The sequence below is a fragment of the Acromyrmex echinatior genome, chromosome 12 (assembly GCF_024713525.1).
Source record: "Acromyrmex echinatior isolate Ae372 chromosome 12, ASM2471352v2, whole genome shotgun sequence".
Classification (NCBI taxonomy): domain Eukaryota; kingdom Metazoa; phylum Arthropoda; class Insecta; order Hymenoptera; family Formicidae; genus Acromyrmex; species Acromyrmex echinatior.
The window spans coordinates 11,276,469-11,295,869 of NC_141863.1; the positions used below are offsets into that span (position 1 = coordinate 11,276,469).

General features: G+C 30.1%; 1 long non-coding RNA gene across 1 annotated transcript in view; it reads left to right on the top strand.

The window, feature by feature from the left end:
* Positions 1-5,548: 5,548 nt before the first annotated feature.
* The window catches only part of LOC147907901 (uncharacterized), a 36,052-nt gene continuing 22,199 nt past the window's right edge, over positions 5,549-19,401 (top strand). Inside the window, exon 1 of the long non-coding RNA XR_015546965.1 lies at positions 5,549-13,461. This is a non-coding gene — a long non-coding RNA (uncharacterized LOC147907901). The remainder of the gene's footprint in view (positions 13,462-19,401) is intronic.

The following is a 19,401-nucleotide window of genomic DNA, read 5'->3' on the forward strand; positions in this document are numbered from 1 at the left end:
ATGGTTTGTAATAACTAATCGAGTCGTAGTATTTCTACGAATATGACTACGATGATCTGAGAGTCTGGTTTTCAATTTTCTCTCGTTTTGCCAACATATGATACATCGCAATTGATTCTATAAACGACATCTTTTTTTTATAAAATTGGTAATGAATTTTTATATACTTTAATAAAGATACTGAGTTTATTTATACTGTAATACGATATATCGTGTGTCACATCATTGAAAATGTTATTAAATTTTTATGAAAACCCTGAATGAATGGTACAGTAAACCATTTTTTCTTGCTGTCGTTTTGTCCAATTATGTTAGATCCATTATCCGTATTACTTTTGTAAATTAATTTCTTAATCCTTTCAGTTATTGTTTTGAAAATGTAATCCAAAGAATAGTCATTTTGTAGTAAAATATAAATAATGAATTTAATGTATTTTTTGTGAAAGATAGGATGCGAAAGAATAAATACTTTGCCAATTAAATTCGTTATAATACAATAATAAGAATAACAATTAATATTGAAGAACTTCTTGATATTAAACGATATAAAAACTAGAATGTAAGGGGAAGTAGAAGTCAGCGCGGTATTCGGTGTGCAAACACAATAATGAAAATGTTTATATGTCTATTTTTAATATAAAGGTATAAAAATATTTAAAAAATCGTATAAAATCTGTTCGCGTTTCGACTTACTTCAAGTCATTCTCAACAGTATTAATATAATTCTAATTCAGCACAAATAGTGCATCACCCATGGTGCCAAACATCCAACATCACAAAGAGGTTCCTTAACTTCATTCCAGTTTACAGGCCAGAAGGAAACAAGAATTTTTATAAAGTAAAGCTATAATAAGAATGAGAATGTCACAGATATGTGATATTAATTTTAAAAAGAACCAACAAGGAGAAAGCAGATTGACACTCACCAAATTGGTGCAATTTGTGCGAACATATACAGTAGAATATAATATTAATTTTTACAATTAGAAGAAATAATAAGAGTGATCCAAATAATTTTTTCGTCAAATAAAAAGAACAAAATGTAACAGTTGTTCACTCTTCGGTTATATGGAGACAAATAGCATGTTACAGTCGATACGCTGACCCGAAACTATCGAAAGTATAATGGTAAACATTAATTTTTAAGACTCCTGACTATTCAGCCAAGAATTCGGCGTTGACGATGGCAACACAAAATCAGACGGCGGTTTAGCGAACACCGGTAGTCACACATTTAAGCATGAGCCCATGTCCGTATGCTCGCCTGCGCCGCGCCGAGAGTGAACGAGACAGCGAGTTCCTTCTCACACTAGTCACTTGTTTCAAGCAACCGTAAATATTTTCTCAGCAATCTCGGCCGCTCGGCGGCCATAGGCATCAATAAGGAGCAGGGGACATTCTAAATAACATGTATAAGTTTTAATAAATTATAGTAATAGTGTACCACTCTCATTAATCGATGTAGATGACTATCGATAGTATAAATCATGTTAAAACGCAACAATTTACGATTGAATTCTTTACAATTTTTCATGCACAATATGTAGTATATTCCTCTTTTATAAACTCGAGTAGCAAAAATAGTAGAAGTAGAATTTTACCGAAAAAAGATTACAAACTAGCATTTCTTTTCACAAAAGTTTCAAAAGGTCATCAGAAAAAAAATGCGTATGTTTGAGACTTGTAAAGAAAATATACGAAAAAAATTGAATAGTTGCAAAAAACACATTTTTCACTTATAAAACAAAAGAAATTGATGGAAAAAAATTCGGTATAAAAAATGTAGATATTCGAAATACCTACAAAATGAGACGTGGAATATTAAACTCGATCTATTAGTTCAGTAGAAAAAAAAAATAAAGAATATCGAGAAAGACTTCTTTTTTCACTCGTTTGATGTTCATTGAGATTTAAACGCAAAGCTTTGAGAAATTCTCATAAAATGTAGCCTCATAAAGACGAAGAAATCTAATCCTGAACGAGTCTGAAATGTTCATTAGTTTTTGCAGGAAGCCATTTGTTCATTAAAAACCTATCTGCGGAAATCTTAATTTCTTCAACTTTGAGTAGTCGCACAACAATTTACAGAGTTATTTTTCTTCTTCAAGAGTTGTACTATCATACACTTAATAACAAAACGATTTTTTGCAATTAATCTATTATAAAACGATTTTAAAAAGTAGGTATCTTTTTCCGTATAAAAAAAAATGAAAATAATTCTGCTAATATACATCATATCAAATAGCCATGTGAAACATTCGACATCTGACATTTTTCTATGAATTAAAAAAAAAATTACCTTCCAATTATTAGGAACCGAGATAATAAATTTTTTTCAAAAAAATCACTATAATTTTTAAGATTAAGAGTTCCGTCTGGCACTAATTTGTCAAGGAAGAATTGAATTTGCTGTTAAAAAAATCTCGAATTGTAACTATAAAATTTTTTGTTGTTTCTTGAATTTTTATTTTTTCGATTTATTACTAAAAAATCACGTTACGCTAACATTTCGCAAATTACTTATTAATTATTTGTTTACATATGTCATATTTGTATTTGCAAAAACAATTTTGTACTCATAATTCCGTACATTTAATTGTCCAGTTGGACATTTTTTACAGCATATTAAATAAACAATTAATGTGACTTAAATTTGTTAATCAGACGTGCACTCCATACTCAAACGTGAATGAGTTTTAATAATAAACCGAAAAATTAAAATTTGAGAAATAAAAAACTAATAATGTTATGGTTACAATTACTTTGCAAAACATTTGATTAAGCTATTTGTTTATATCATCAAACACTACTCTAGATTTTTAAAAAAGTGTCATGTTTCCACGTCAATTTATTGCTGAGAAAATGTAAATTTAGCAAATTTTAACGCACGAAATCAAATACACGTGAATCGCCGAGCGGCCCGATCTTCCCCATTCAACTGCGCGCCAACTTCCCTCACTCCGCCCGGCGTACCCCTGGCAAAAATACGAAACTTTATAAAACGTTGACAACATTTCGATGACGATTTTCTAAGAGTTTATATATTTTCGAACTTTATAAGAACGCTTACAGAACACTATTGGGTTTTAAACACTTTAAACACTTCAGAACGCTTATAAAATGCAGTATATATCGTTTCATGAAAATTCTGTAATGCTAAAGTAACGCTTTCCAAAGGATGCTCAGTAAACGCGGATGCGCCTTCGTGCAGAGAGTTTACTGTTAGATTTTTCAAACATTTAGCAAACGCTTTTCTCAATACCGAGACAAACATTTTTAAAAAACAGAAAGGCTAAAACAATCGTTATAAAATAAAAATTTTTAAACCGTTAATAAATAAAACATATCAAGTTAAAATATAAACTTTAATTAGCCGGTAACAAACAAAACAAAACAAATGTTTCAATTCCTGGATCATTATCAATGTAAACAAAAACGGTGGAAATATTACATAGTTAAGAAAAATCAAAGTTCGCTCTCGATCGCATCATTGATAATCAAACTCGCTTAATTTAAAATAAATGTTACAGGAATGTTGTAATCGAAAACCATGTATTCCTCTTGATTGTGTATATAGATTATAGACAAACATAACTTGTTCGAGATCGGTAATTCGAAAGAAAAGCAAGAATTCTTTCAGTCGACCGACATTAATTGTCATTGAACGCATGCATAAATTGAGCTCGTGATTTCATCTCGAGCATGATCTTAATCCTCATTAAAATCATCGAATTCGTCGTTCTTTGTTCTTTTTAAAAACAATTCGTTACACGCAAACAAGCTGTCGTTACCGGCAACGGACAATCGAAAGTTCTAGAACGATTCAATTCGCGCACGCGAGCGCCGCGCTCCGACGAATACGTCACGCGCTGTCACCAATCCCACGCACGGATTTTCTGCCGCGCATGACTGTTACGTTGAACGTCGCTAGAAAAGAATTCAAAGCGCCAATCAATTCTGTACACCTAATGCCACGTAATAATTACGATTGTGGCAAAATTTTATTGGATTTTTCCCAAAAGGGAAAGCTCAGGCCGAAAGCAATAAATGCTTCGATCTCGCCGTCCTCCTTCTTACTTCCAAAAAGTTCTTAGAGTTCTTAGAGTCATAATCTCGCTTCGTAAAATCGCCGTGCTAACCGTTTAGTGAAATCGCTATAAACCGAATCTTTCGAGAAGTGCCGAGAAAAATCGCCGAGATTTTCCATCACCGCGATTCCAAACTCAATTTGGAAAAGGTGACCGCATTTAATATTCTGTTAATCTAATATTTAATTAATTATATCTTTTGACTTTGTAACTGAATATATTAAAGAAATTCTTTTGTTAAATTACAAAGAAACTGAGTTGATTTTACTGTCGTGCATCATACCAGCCGTGCGCCGAACTCTCACTCGAATTTTTCCGCGCGGTGCGCTCTCGCACATAACTTGTTTCTGTTAAAAAATACAAATATATATAAAATTGTAATCAAATCTATCGGAATAAGTAATCAAATCTAATAAGAAAAATACAAGCTAAGAAGCAAGGAATACAAATAAAAATAAAAAAGTAATCTAATATTATGCGAAATGTACATTAAAGTCATTAAAACGAATTGCAATTGTGTGATGAACAGTAAATTATATATGTTTAATTTAGTAACAACTAAATCGAATGAGAATAAATACCTTCTATTGTGTGTCAATATAATATAAATGTCGTCTATTCTTAGGCATTGCGATGAGATAGAAATTATAGTCATTACCCTAAGATACTCAGAGACAATATAACATCCACATATTAAGACAAGAAAGTTGAAGTGGTAAACTAGAAGAGAATGTAAGAGGGAAAAAATAAAGTAGAGGGAAGAGAAAGTGGGGAGCGGGGATGTAAAAAGAGGAAGAATGCTGTTAAAAAAGAGAAAGAGATTGAATAATCTGTGAGTATGTTTCCAGTAACGATTCAGTATCATTCTTTTTATTAAGACCTTGTTTCTGTCTTTCGATGTGAATCATTTCAGATACTAATCTCTTATTAAACGAAGACTCGCAATCCAAAATTTTCACTTCGTTCCATCTAAAATTGTGGTCGAAATTGATACGATGATCAGTTATAACAGTAGGAGAACCAGTATTCTTTTTAATATCAGAGATAATCGTGTTCGTGTAACCTTGTACTTAATTTTCTTTTTGTCTGACCAACATAGCTCGTTTCACAATCGTCACAGGAAATCTTATAGACCACATTCTGGTTAGAAAATCTAACTTATCTTTATCTTTTTTAATAAGACCTTTTAATGTGTTAGGGATAGAAAAGACTAGTTTGCAATGAAAATAGAAAGGAAGCTTTCAGAAATGGATTTGATGTAAGGAATCATGATATATTTGTCTTTAATTTATGGATTACGTGTAATATATTTATTATATGGAACTTTAGTATATATATATATATATATATATATATATATATATATGGAACTTTAATCTTTGTTCAATTGTAGAGAAGATAAATGACAGAGGATAACAGTTATTTAAGAAAATGTGAATAGCGTCTATCAAATTTTTTTGTTGGAACCGTGGATGTGATAAGATGATAATTTTGTCTATGAAGCTGATGATAGTGCTTTTTTTATGGCAAAGAGAATGATTTGAATGGAAATTAAGGAATCTTCCCGAGGACGTCTTTTTATGATAAATGTCAAATATAATTCTCTGATCATCTATAACAAGCATTGTATCAAGAAAATTCAATTTGCCACCCGTACCAACCTCCAAAGTAAACTGCAATCTCATATGTAAAGAATTAAAAATGTTTAAAGCGTCATTGATAGTATCAGATGGAAATGCAAAAATGATATCATCCACATATCTAAAATAAAACAATGGTTGTGCTAATAACTTATTGATTGCTATTTCTTCTAGATCTTGCATTACAATGTTAGCCATTATCGGTGATAACGGTGAATCCATTGCAGTATCAAATATTTGTTTATAGGTTTTATTATTAAAAGCAAAAAAGTTGAATCTAGAATAAATTTAACTGCAATGGTGAATTCGTTTTTAGAAATGTCTTCGTTGAAATATAAACCTATCGATCTCCTATCGATGCTATTTAATGTTAGATCAACAGGAATATTAGTAAAAAGAGATACTACATCTAACGAAGGCAAAACATATTGAGAATCAAAATATGCTATGCTATTTAATTTCTCAATTAAATAGAAACTGTTTTTAATGTGACTAGGAGTTTTTGGTATGCTATTAATCATTAATTATATTATATAAAAAAAAAAGAAAGATAATATATAATAGTAGATTGTTAATAGAGGATACAATCACTCTCAATAGATTGCCGTCTTTATGTATTTTGGTCAAACCGTAAGCTCTAGGTATAACATCATCAGTTGTAAGCAATCTCCGATATGTTTGTCCGTCAATAAACCGATCACGCTTCCATCTCATCAGCAACGTAAGTCCTGAATCAACTTTTTACTTGGATCTTTATTAACAATTTCATAAGTATTAGTGTCTGAAAGAATCTCCTCCATTTTCGATACATAGGCGTCTTTGCAAACATTTTTCTTCTATTCAACAAACGCTGTTGTGTAATGTGGCGAATTATTGAATCTCAGTAAACATTTTGTAAGGCTTTTACGCAAACGGCTTAAAAACGCCCAAAAAACGTTTTTCTCAACTCCATAACACAAGCGTTTTTCTTCCGTTTAGCAAACATTCTTTTACATATCCGATTTTCAAGTAGTGCACGACGTGGCCACTAGAGGGACACAATGAAATTTAATTTCTCGCATTTAAAAAACCACATCAAGTAAGATAAAAGGCGATATGATGAGACTTTTTAATAAAAAATTTAATACTTTTTTCTTTAATAAAATGTATGCGTTCAGCTCAACACTTGAACTGAACATTCATGTAAACATCAAACAAATATTCAGGAAACATTCTTATTTTCAGAAAATGCCTTCCAAATGCTGCAGTGTTGCAATTTCCGTTTTACGAATACTCTACTGGCCGTTTCTAAATTCTCAACAAATTCCTGCAAACGCTCATGTAAACATTAAACAAACATTCATGAAATTTCTTATTTTCTCAGAAAATGCCTTCCAAACGTTACAGCATTGCAATTTCCATTTTATGAACACTCTATTAACCGTTTCTGAATTCTCAACGAATTCCTGCAAATGCTTATGTAATTGTCAAACAAACACTTATAAAACTTCTCATTTTCGTCGGGGACTGCCTCGCTCGCGTTCTTCAACTTTCCAATGGTTTTAAACAAACTTTTTCGGCAAAAAGTTTGAGAATTTTTTTAACAGTAAATTCAATTCTTTCTTGACAAATTGGTGCCAGAACTCTTAATCTTAAAAATTAGAGCCATAGTGATTTTTTGAAAAATTGTTATCTCGGCTCCTAATAATCGGAGAGTAATCTTTTTTTTTAAAATTCGTAGAAAAATGTCAGATGTCGAATGCTTCATACGGCTATTGATATGATTTATATTAACGGAATTATTTCCATTTTTCTATACGGAATTATATTCATTGTTTAAAGTCGTTTTATAATCGTTATAAATTGTTATTTCGTAATTTTGTTATTAAGTGTACGTGATAGCGCAATTCTTAAAGAAAAAAAATCATCTCTGTAAATTGCTGCGCGACTGCTCAAAAATGAAGAAATTAAGTTTTTCGCACATAAGTTTTTAGTGAACAAATGGCTTCTTGCAAACTAATGAACATTTCAGGCTTGTTCAGGGTTAGATTTGTTCGTCATTACAACTGCTACATTTTACGCAAATTTCAAAGTGTTTAAATCTCAATGAACAGAGAGCGAGTGAAAAAAAAGGCCTTTTTCAGTATTTTTTTTCTATTGAACTAATAAATCGATAATTTTAATGTTCCATGTCTCATTTTGTAGTTATTTCGAATATCTACATTTTTTATACCAAATTTTTTTTTCGCATATTTTCTTTCCAAGTCTTGAGTCTCAAACATACACATTTCTTTTCTGATGGCCTTTCGAGTCTTTCGTGAAAAGAAATGCTAGTTTATAATTTCTTTCCGTTAAAATTCTATTAGGTGTTGGAATTAATTCGTAGCGTTTTTAATGAAAGAATGTTATTTATTTCACATGAGCATTAAAAAATACATTAATGAAAGTACTTCCCATCACTTGTAAAACGCTACGAATTAATTCCAACACCTAATACTTCTACTGAACTATTCTGGCTACTGGAGTTTATGAAGAATGGGTATACTGTAAAATGCGCATGAAAAATTATAAATAAATATCTCATAAACTATTACGTTTTAACATGATTATACTATTCTGGATTAATGAGAAGGGTACACTATTACTATAATTTATTAAAACTTATATGTTATTTAGAATGTCCTCTGCCCCTTATTGATGTCTATGGCTGCCGAGCGGCCGATATTGCTGAGAAAGCATTTTCGGTCACTTGAAACAAGCGACTAGTGCGAGAAGGAGCTCGCTGTCTCGTTCACTCTCAACGCGCCGCAGGCGAGCACACAGATATGGACTCGTGCTTGAATGTGTGTTATAGCGCCGCATCACGATAAATGGCTGAATTTATAGGCGTGATGTTTTTATTAACGAAATTTATGTTGCATGCCATTTCCTTATTATTTGCTTATTGTGAAAATATGACTTGTCTCATACTTATCAAAGTAATTATCGATGAAAACTAAAATTATCTTGGAATTTTGTATGTAAAAGCATATATTTTACTCATTTCAACAGCTGCCGGACCGTATGTTTCTGCTCGAATATAGACTCATTTTACGTACCTTTTATGACCATTTACTGTCAAAGGAGGAAAAGTTTTTATCGATTTTTACAAGTATTTTAAAGTGATCTCGTCGTTTCATTCAAATTGTCTTTATTTAAAAATGGCATGCAACATAAATTAACGTGTTATTCTTTGCTTCTGACGTCACGATTCCAACATGGCCGCCGCGAGTCTAGCCAGGAACTTTAAATAGTATTCAGAATTGTATAGGCATTGTCTAAACATTCAGTATCGACGTATAGGCATTGTCTAAACATTCAGTATCTGTTTAAACTCCTTTTCTGTGTTTTTATATGCAACATCCAGACGTTAATCTTTTGTTGTAATTCCTTTCTATATCCAAAATTTGCACCCTGTCCCAATCGAATTCATGGTCAAATTGCAATCTGTGGTCTGTAATGACCGAATAAGAAGACATCTTTCTTCTAATATGATTTCGGCGTTCAAAAATGCGTCTACAAAAATGCAGTTGACGACTAGTTTGTCCTACATAAAAAAACCTCACAATCTTTGCAAGCAATCTTATATCTTATATACGACGTTTCTGTGCACTAATTGGTTAAGGATCTTTCTGCACTTTAATTAGACTGCGAGATTTACTGATACTATAAAATGCAATTTTGGATACCGTATTGTTAATAATCTTCTTAAATTTATTTCAAATATTGTTAACAAAGGGGATCGTAAATCAAATTTTATTGTTAGATGTCACATTTTTTTTGTTACCTTTGTTATTATTTTTTATAAGATATTTTATTCTCTGACACATAGTATTAAAAATAAATTCAAGAGGATAATCACTACATACCAAATTTTTTATCTAAACGTCTTTTTCACAGAAAAAAGGCGTGATCATTGGCATGGTTGACAAAGTGTTCTTTTCTAATCTAAAATTTGATCACAAAAATTTTAACCTTATCATCAATATTTTATTAAATAATGACTATCCTCTTTAACTTATTTTTAATACTATGTCTCAGAGAATAAAATATCTTACGATTCTATACGAGTATATTACGATTTTTTTATATTTTTATACTTTTATATTAAAAATAGACATATAAACATTTTTATTTTATTGTGTATCGAGTACCGCGTTGACTCCTACTTCTCCTTACATTCTAGTCTTTATATTGTTTAATATCAAGGAGTCCTTCAATAATTGTTATTCTTATTATTGTATTATAACAAATTTGATTGACAAAACATTTCTTCTTCCGCATCCTATCTTTCACAAAAAAAAAACATTTAATTCATTATTCATATTTTATTACAAAATGACTATCCTTTGGATTACATTTTCAAAACAATAACTGAGAGGATTAAGAAATTAATTTACAAAAGTAATAAGGATAATGGATCTAATATAATCGCACAGAACGACAGCAAGAAAAAATGGAAAAAAATTTACCATACCATACATTCAGGGTTTTCACAAAAATTTAATAACATTTTCAATGATGTGACACACGATATATCATATTACAGTATAAATAAACTCAGTATCTTTATTAAAGTACATAAAGATTCATTACCAATTTTACAAAAAAAAGATGTTTATAGAATTAACTGCGATGTATCATATGTTGACGGGAGAAAATTGAAAACCAGACTTTCAAATCATCATAGTCATATTCGTAGAAATACTACGACTCAATTAGTTATTACAAACTAAAGGATGCATAATGAATTCGATTGGGCAAATGTGAAATTTCTGAATGTAGAGAAACATTGTAATAAACGTTTATTGGCCTAAATGATATATACAAATAATCAATCAAATGATATTATCATAAAAACTGACACGGATGACTTAAACAATGGCTATATAGAAATTCTCAGTAAATTGTAATATATTTGTTTTTTTTTCTTTTTTATACTGACTGCAATGTCATTGCAACTGTTTTATTTTGTTAACGATTTTTATGTATAATGTACGTCGCTTCTTTTTATATTTAAGTTGACAGTGATTAATCAAATATTCTTTATAATTACATCATGTTCGTGATTTTGCCAGTTGAGTTGAGTCAGTCAGATTTTCTTTTGATTTTCATTAATAACAGTTTAATAAATATATTATAGATTGAGGATATCAATCAACCTATAAACTACAATGATGAACAAATTTATCGAGGAAGATTCTCATCTGTTCACAGACGTCATCATAAAATTATACAATGATTATACAACAGTTCAAAGGTGGTCCAAATATGAACCGGAATGTTCAGAATGTTTAAATTATTGTAACATAGTAAAATAGTTAATTTAATATTTGATACTACGCAATTACGCCTACTGCTTTTTTGATTACTATTTATTATTATACCAATTCTCAAGCTTTCCAATAGGATTTTTCTAGAATGGATCTTAGTAGTCAAACAAGTACTCTAGGAACTTTGAAGTTTATAAATACTTTTGATTTATATTCAATTTGATTTCTTGGCATAAGTTTATTTACTTTAATTAAATCTAATATCAGCAAATTATCGTAGTACTCATAGGTGCTTGAATTAATTTTCGCTGATTTTTGTTACAAAAACTCATGTTTATTTTATGTTATTTAAAAAAAGTGCTTGATATTTTATTCACAATGTTATCCAAAAGCTACAACCTTTTTCCAGTTTTCGAGTTTAAAAAAAATGGATTCCGCGGAAAGAAATTCAGATTCTTTCGAGACAATCCAATCATCAAGTCATGTCTTCGAAATAACTGAAGTGATGTTCAGAAAGACCATGCTGCATCGACTGATACAAATGATAATCTGAAGGAGAAACATTTGGTGAACTAGAACGAGTGGTAAGACATCCTATCCAAATGCCTCTAAAATTTTCTTCATTGGTTCTACAACATGTGATCTTGTCATGAAGAAGAATAACTTTGTCATGTCTTTTGGCGTATTGTGAGTGTTTTTCTTTGAATGCTCGATTCAAATTGAGTAATTGACATCGATAGTGATGTATCAGCATTGATGGTTTGACTCAGTTGCAGCAGTTCATAGTACATTACACTTGATCCCACAAAATGCACAGCATGATCTTTTTTCCATGAATATCCTGATATTGATGGTTTTTATCCATGATTTCTTGCGCTTAGGATTGTCGTAATCCATTTTTCATCACCAATCATAATTTGATACAAAAATGACTTCCATTTTTGTCTTTGAAGCAGCTATTCATAAATGGCTAAACATTTCGCAATGTCTTTCTCTCAATTCATGTGAGACCTATTTTTCTAACTTCTGGATCATTCTCATTGCTTTTAAACGTTTGCAAACAGTTATCGACTTATCGACATTTAATATTTCCGACAACTCTTTGAACGTCTGACATGGATCTTCTTGAAGTAATACCTTCAATCCATCTTCAAACATTTTTGGCTGACCAGGCCGTTATTTGACATTCATGTCAAAATCATTGTTTTTGAATGTTCTAAACCAACTTCTGCAAGATGTTTCAGATAGAGCATGCTTGTCATAAGCCTCCACTAGCAAACGATGACTTTCAGCAGCAGATTTTTTGAAATTAAAACAGAAAAGTAATGCTTCCCGCAAATGCTTTTTTTTGGTACAAAACCCGATACATTTTAATGCGATAAAAAATTGTGTTCTTTACATCCGATCAAATGCTACGAGGACAAGTCAATATGTTCTTAGAAAATCTGTCAGAGGACACTCGCAGTGTTATGTCATATTACTTTTTGACAAGTAGCATCTTTCAGCTAATTACTGTCAAATTTTGAGCGGAATTCATCGCGTAGTTTCATTTCTGTAGATGATTAAAGCGAACAACCTTTATATTTTTTGCAAAATGAAAAAAAAGAGTTTCGTGCAGTGATCAAACATCTACATATGAAAGGTTTAACCGAAAGAAATCAAAGCCGATGAACATTGGATAATGTTCATAGCACATCTGCACCAGCGTTTCCGACTGTATATAATTGGGTGAATGAATTTAAACGTCGTTCATCCACATGTGATGCACCTCGTTCGGGACGTCCAATTAAGGCTGCTACGCCAGAAATTATTGATAAAGTCCACGATATTGTTTTGACTAATCGACGAGTGAAAGTGCGTGAACTTGTTGAGGCTACAGGCATATCACATGGCACAATGATTTCAATTTTGTACAAACAATTGGGTATGGAGAGTTTGAACTAAAATAATGAATAGATTTTATGTTCTTTAGTTTCTCCACATTCTGCTCACAAATTAATCACTTCATAGGGCTGTGCGATCTCGATTCGATCTTCTAAAAGATCGATTTTTTTTAATCGATTCGCGAGGATCCGATTTTAAGGTAGATCGATTCATTTAATAAAAGATCAATCTTCGAGGCGTAGAGCTGAATTCGGAAATTTAATTCAAGATATATTCTGTAATATCATTTCATCCCTGCTGCTCACCGAATGTTAAACAAGGATAAAATGATATCTAGATACACCCAGGTAAAGTTTCTTAACGCAGTTGGCAACCCTGCCCTATATAGCCTATATTGGCGCCCCCGTGATTGTTGTAGTAGTTGTGATATTCTTAATTTTTGAACGGCGTAACAGCGCGTGCTGACATACTACGTAGCTGATCATACTGATCAATCAAAGTATAATAATATAATAGTTGATAAATAATAATATCAACAATCGCAGGGCAAGGTCCAAGGTAAAGTTCGCATTCGCAAGCGTTAATGATTAATGATATTATTGATATTGTTGCGTGACTCGCGTTTCTAACGTTTCTGTTCACAAAGATATTATTTTTGATTAATTTATTCTCATGTAATCATAAGAATATTCATAAGTACGAATTGTATACATTTTTATTTTTCTAATCTCGTTTAATCTCGTTTAACTTTCGAATTAACCTCACGAACTAACCTCACGTCACGATATTCTTCGATGAGAAATTCTCTCTATCTTAATATACCCAGCAAATGAGAATGAATTGAAATGAATTGAAATGGATTCAGATTTTCAGAAATATTGATTCACGAATGTTAAAATGAATGCTTTTCAATCTTGAATGCATTTTTATTCATTTGTAGGAATTGCATGGATCATATCTCTATGCCTTTCAATTTAAAAATAATATTAGCTTTTTGTAAAACTTTGTTAAACTATAAGGAATGAGGCAATTCAAATCTTGAAATGAATAGATAACAGCGACATTAAATCCGTAGAAAATGATATCATACCTGTATAAGAAGATATAAAGGAAGTAAAACAATTCATCTCAGAGAATCCTGAAATTCTAATTACCAGAGCGGACAAAAGTAATTATGAATCGCAAAAATTACAGAAGCAAAATGTACGACATTCTTAATGACCAGAGCATATTTTAGTAAATAAAGATCCCACTAACAAAATTATAACGGAAATTAGTAATTTATTAAAAAATTGGAAAAACAAGGGGTACATTGATCAAAATATCTGTATAAAAAATTGTATGTATCGGATGGCGAACTCCCGAGTTGCTATGAACTGCCAAAAATTCATAAGGAAGGTCAACCGCTGAGAATAACAGTTAGTTGCATAAGTAGTGCTTTTTATCCATTAATGACTTTTTTAAAAGATATCATAGATAATAGTAATAAAAAGAATTTTAGTTATGTTAAAAATAGTTTTGATATTGTAAATAAGCTCAATGGAAGGATAATCGATAATAATTTTAGCATTATATCTTTTGACGTGGTTTCGATGTACATTCCGACCGATTTGGTATTAAAGAGTATTGAACAAAGGTGGAATCTGATTGAAAATAAGACTTCGATACCTATCCATGAGTTCTTAAAAGCAATTATGATTATAATTAACTCTACATTTTTTAAATTTGACAAAAAAATTTGTAAACAGATTTTTGGCATGCCAATGGGCTCCCCATTGTTCTCTGTATTAGCGAATATTGTTCTACAAGATTTAGAACAGGAAATTATCACGACCAATAATATTGTTTCGTCTTTTTATTTCCGTTATGTTGATGACATTGTATTGTCCGTGCATAAAGATAAAGTTGAGAATATTCTGGAATTATTTAATTATCATATCATGAAAGGATAAGGTTTACACTAGACTTTGGCGACGAAAATTTTTTAGATGTTAAACTAAGATGTTAAACTAACTGAGACAAGAAGGAAGAATTATCGACACGTATAAAAAACCAACTAATTCAGGGAGATATCTGAATTATTATTCGAATCATCCATTAGTGCATAAAGGGGTGTAATTATCGAGCAATTAGACAGAATATTGTTTTTATCCCGAAATTTTCATTTCAAATTTGAAAAAAATATTACAGACTTACACTCTATTAATAAATGATTATCCTCTTAAATTCATTTTTTCAACAATCAAAAATAGAATAAAAACTTTAGAGAATAGAATTAATTTAGATAAAAATAATGATTGGAATAATAATGAAAGCGATTCTGATTCCAATTTAAGAAAAAAGTTTTTTGTAATACCATATTTAAGTAAAGTATCAGAAAAATTTAACAAATTATCACATAGTCAGGGCTTTAATATTGCTTATAAACCTATAAATAAACTTAATAGATTTATTAAAACAGGAAAAGATCGTATATAAAGAGGATTATTGTGAAGTGATTTATAAGATAAATTGTCTGGATTGTGAGTCTTCTTATATTTGCCAAACAAAAAGGAAATTAAAAACTCCAATAAAGAACATATGAAGAAGGTTCACATAAGAAGATCCACCTCCGATATGTCAGTGGTTTCACGCCAAGTAAATGAAATGCATGAATTGGATTGGGATAATATTAGAATTTTAGATACAGAACAATCATTAGTCAAAAGAAGAATTTCTGAAATGATATACATAAAAAGTCAAATAAGTAGTATTAATAAACAAAGTAATACTGAAAGTTTGTCTGATGTTTATTTGCCTTTTTTAAAGAAAGATCTCTCTCACACTTAAAAATAATTCTAGAATAATCTAAACTTTTGACATTCATATAAATAGCAGTAACATATGAAGATATGGACAAATAATAATACACAATGTCACGACGAATTTCCATCTGCGTGAGGAAAGTGCTTAATATTCATTTTGTCTGTAAAACAGGTAACGAATTGTTCCTGAATCCTTATAAAATTGACTAGAAGATATTAACGATAATTTAATTTTTAAATTAGAATCTGAAAATTCTTGTTCTACATAATTTGCAATATGATAATTGGCGCTGCAATCACGTTTTATGATGTATCTTTACAAGATGAAAGAATACATTTATACATATTTATATTTTTGACGGCTGAATTTAATGTCAGATTTATGTAAATTTTGATTGATATTAATTTTACTGAAGATGGCCAGATTGTGGTCGAAACGTCTAAAAAAATTTTTTATTAATATAATGACATATTAAATATCACAAACAACATCTTGTGCTGTGGTTTTATGCTCTTCTTTTTGTAAATATTAGTTTTTTCTATGCATTGTGAATACTGTTCAATTCAAAATTTTGAATAGGAAATGCAGTGTTCAATCCAATTGCATCCAATTAAATCCAAAAAAATCCAAAAAAAGTATTTGCTATTTAAAATACGTATTCGGATAGAAAAAAATTTCAATCCATTTTAATCCATTCTCGTTTGCTGATTATAAAAAAGCATGAATTATATTACTCTTAATTTTTGCAGTAGATTTAATTTATTTTAAAAACATATAAAAAATAAGAGCATAAAAAACCACAGCACAAGTTATAGTTTGTGATATTTAATTATTATTACATTAATTAAAACATTAAACGTTTCGGCCACAATCTGGCCATCTTCAGTAATTCAATAATATTCTTAAAACGCAGAGTTACATCTAGTTGACATTAAATTCAACAGTCGAGAGTTGTAATTAAATAAACATGTTCTTTTATATGTGAAGATGCTTCATACAGTAATGTAATACCGTCAATTGTCATATCAAGAAAAGTGTAGAACAAGAATTTCCAGATTCTAAATAAAATTGTATATATTAAAATCTTCTAGTCGGAATATAAAGAAATAGAATCATTACCTGTTTTACAGCAAAAAAACCAAACGATGAATCTCGAGTATTTCTTTTACACAGTTAGAATTTTGTCGTGACATTATGTGTTGTTATTTGTCCTATCATATAATTTACCACTATTTATATATCTGAGTCAAAATTTTTAGAAAGTTCTAGAATTATTTATTAACAGAAAGAGACATCCTTCTTTAGAAGAGGAAAATAAACCTCAGGCAAACCTTCCGTGTCACTTTGCTTATTGATACCACTTGTTTGTCTTTTTATATGTATCATTTCCGAAATTCTTCTTTTCGCTAAAGATTGTTCTATATCTAAAATTCTTATATTATCCCAATCTAATTCATGCATCTCACTCATACGGTGACGAGAAACCACAGAAATTTCGGAAGAAGGTTTTCTTATTTCGGTCTTATGTTCTTTAATCCGAGTTTTTAATTTCCTTTTGGTTTGGCCAACATAAGACGATTCACAGTTTAAGCAATTAATTTTATAGACTACTCCGCATTGGTCATCCTTAGGCAAAGAATCCTTTCCTGTCTTAATAAATGTATTCAATTTATTCATAGGTTTATAAGCTATATTAAAACCATACACATGTGAAAGTTTTTTAAATTTTTCTGAAACTTTGCCCAAATATGGTATCGTGAAAAATTTTTTTGAAGTAACATTAGGGTCACATTCATTATTAATTTCTTTACGATTTTGATCTAAATTAGTTCTGTTTTCCAACGTTTTAATTCTATTATTTATTGTAGAAAATATGAACTTTAAAGGATAACCATTACTTAGAAACGTGTGAATTAATTCAGAGATGTTTTTTTCATGAAATTTAGAATGGGATAAGAATAGAATAAGACTGGAGAATAAGATTTCGATTCCTTTATATGAATTTATCAAAGCAATTATGATTATAATTAATTCTACATTTTTTAGTTTTGATAATAAAATATTTAAACAGATTTTTGGATCTTCGATATTTATAAAAAACCTACCAATTCTGGGAGATATCTTAATTATTTTTCGAATCATCCGTTAGAACACAAAAGGGGAGTTATTATTGGGCAATTTGATAGAATTCTATTCTTATCCCATCCTAAATTTCATGAAAAAAACATCTCTGAATTAATTCACACGTTTCTAAGTAATGGTTATCCTTTAAAGTTTATATTTTCTACAATAAATAATAGAATTAAAACGTTGGAAAACAGAACTAATTTAGATCAAAATCGTAAAGAAATTAATAATGAATGTGACCCTAATGTTACTTCAAAAAAATTTTTCACGATACCATATTGGGGCAAAGTTTCGGAAAAATTTAAAAAACTTTCACATGTGTACGGTTTTAATATAGCTTATAAACCTATGAATAAATTGAATACATTTATTAAGACAGGAAAGGATTCTTTGCCTAAGGATGACCAATGCGGAGTAGTTTATAAAATTAATTGCTTAAACTGTGAATCGTCTTATGTTGGCCAAACCAAAAGGAAATTAAAAACTCGGATTAAAGAACATAAGGCCGAAATAAGAAAACCTTCTTCCGAAATTTCTGTGGTTTCACGTCACCGTATGAATGAGATGCATGAATTAGATTGGGATAATATAAGAATTTTAGATATAGAACAATCTTTAGCGAAAAGAAGAATTTCGGAAATGATATACATATAAAAAGACAAACAAGTGGTATCAATAAGCAAAGTGACACGGAAGGTTTGCCTGAGATTTATTTTCCTCTTCTAAAGAAGGATGTCTCTTTCTGTTAATAAACAATTCTAGAACTTTCTAAAAATTTTGACTCAGATATATAAATAGTGGTAAATTATATGATAGGACAAATAACAACACATAATGTCACGACAAAATTCTAACTGTATAAAAGAAATACTCGAGATTCATCGTTTGGTTTTTTTGCTGTAAAACAGATAATGATTCTATTTCTTTATATTCCGACTAGAAGATTTTAATATATACAATTTTATTTAGAATCTGGAAATTCTTATTCTACACTTTTCTTGATATGACAATTGACGGTGTTACATTACTGTATGAAGCATCTTCACATATAAAAGAACATGTTTATTTAATTTTAACTCTCGACTGTTGAATTTAATGTCAACTATAATAGATGTAACTCTGCGTTTTAAGAATATTATTGAATTACTGAAGATGGCCAGATTGTGGCCGAAACGTTTAATGTTTTAATTAATGTAATAATAATTAAATATCACAAACTATAACTTGTGCTGTGGTTTTTTATGCTCTTATTTTTTATATGTGTTAATATTAGAACCACGTTAGTTTCAAGATATTTTTTATTTTAAAAAATCTAAAAATGACACGATAATACCTATACAATACAAGTGGCAAAATATCAATAATATATCATTAAATTGGGTAAAACTTCTATTTAGGGGAACCCTCTCCGATGACCTTGACATATGTTATCAAGGTCATGACCCTGAGTGACCTGCAACAGGTTTTAGCCGTCGTTCGTCCTTCGTTAAAAAGTTATGAACAAAAAAAATTTGAAAAATAAAGTCTCTTCTACTACATGAAACAAAAATACTACATGAAATAAAA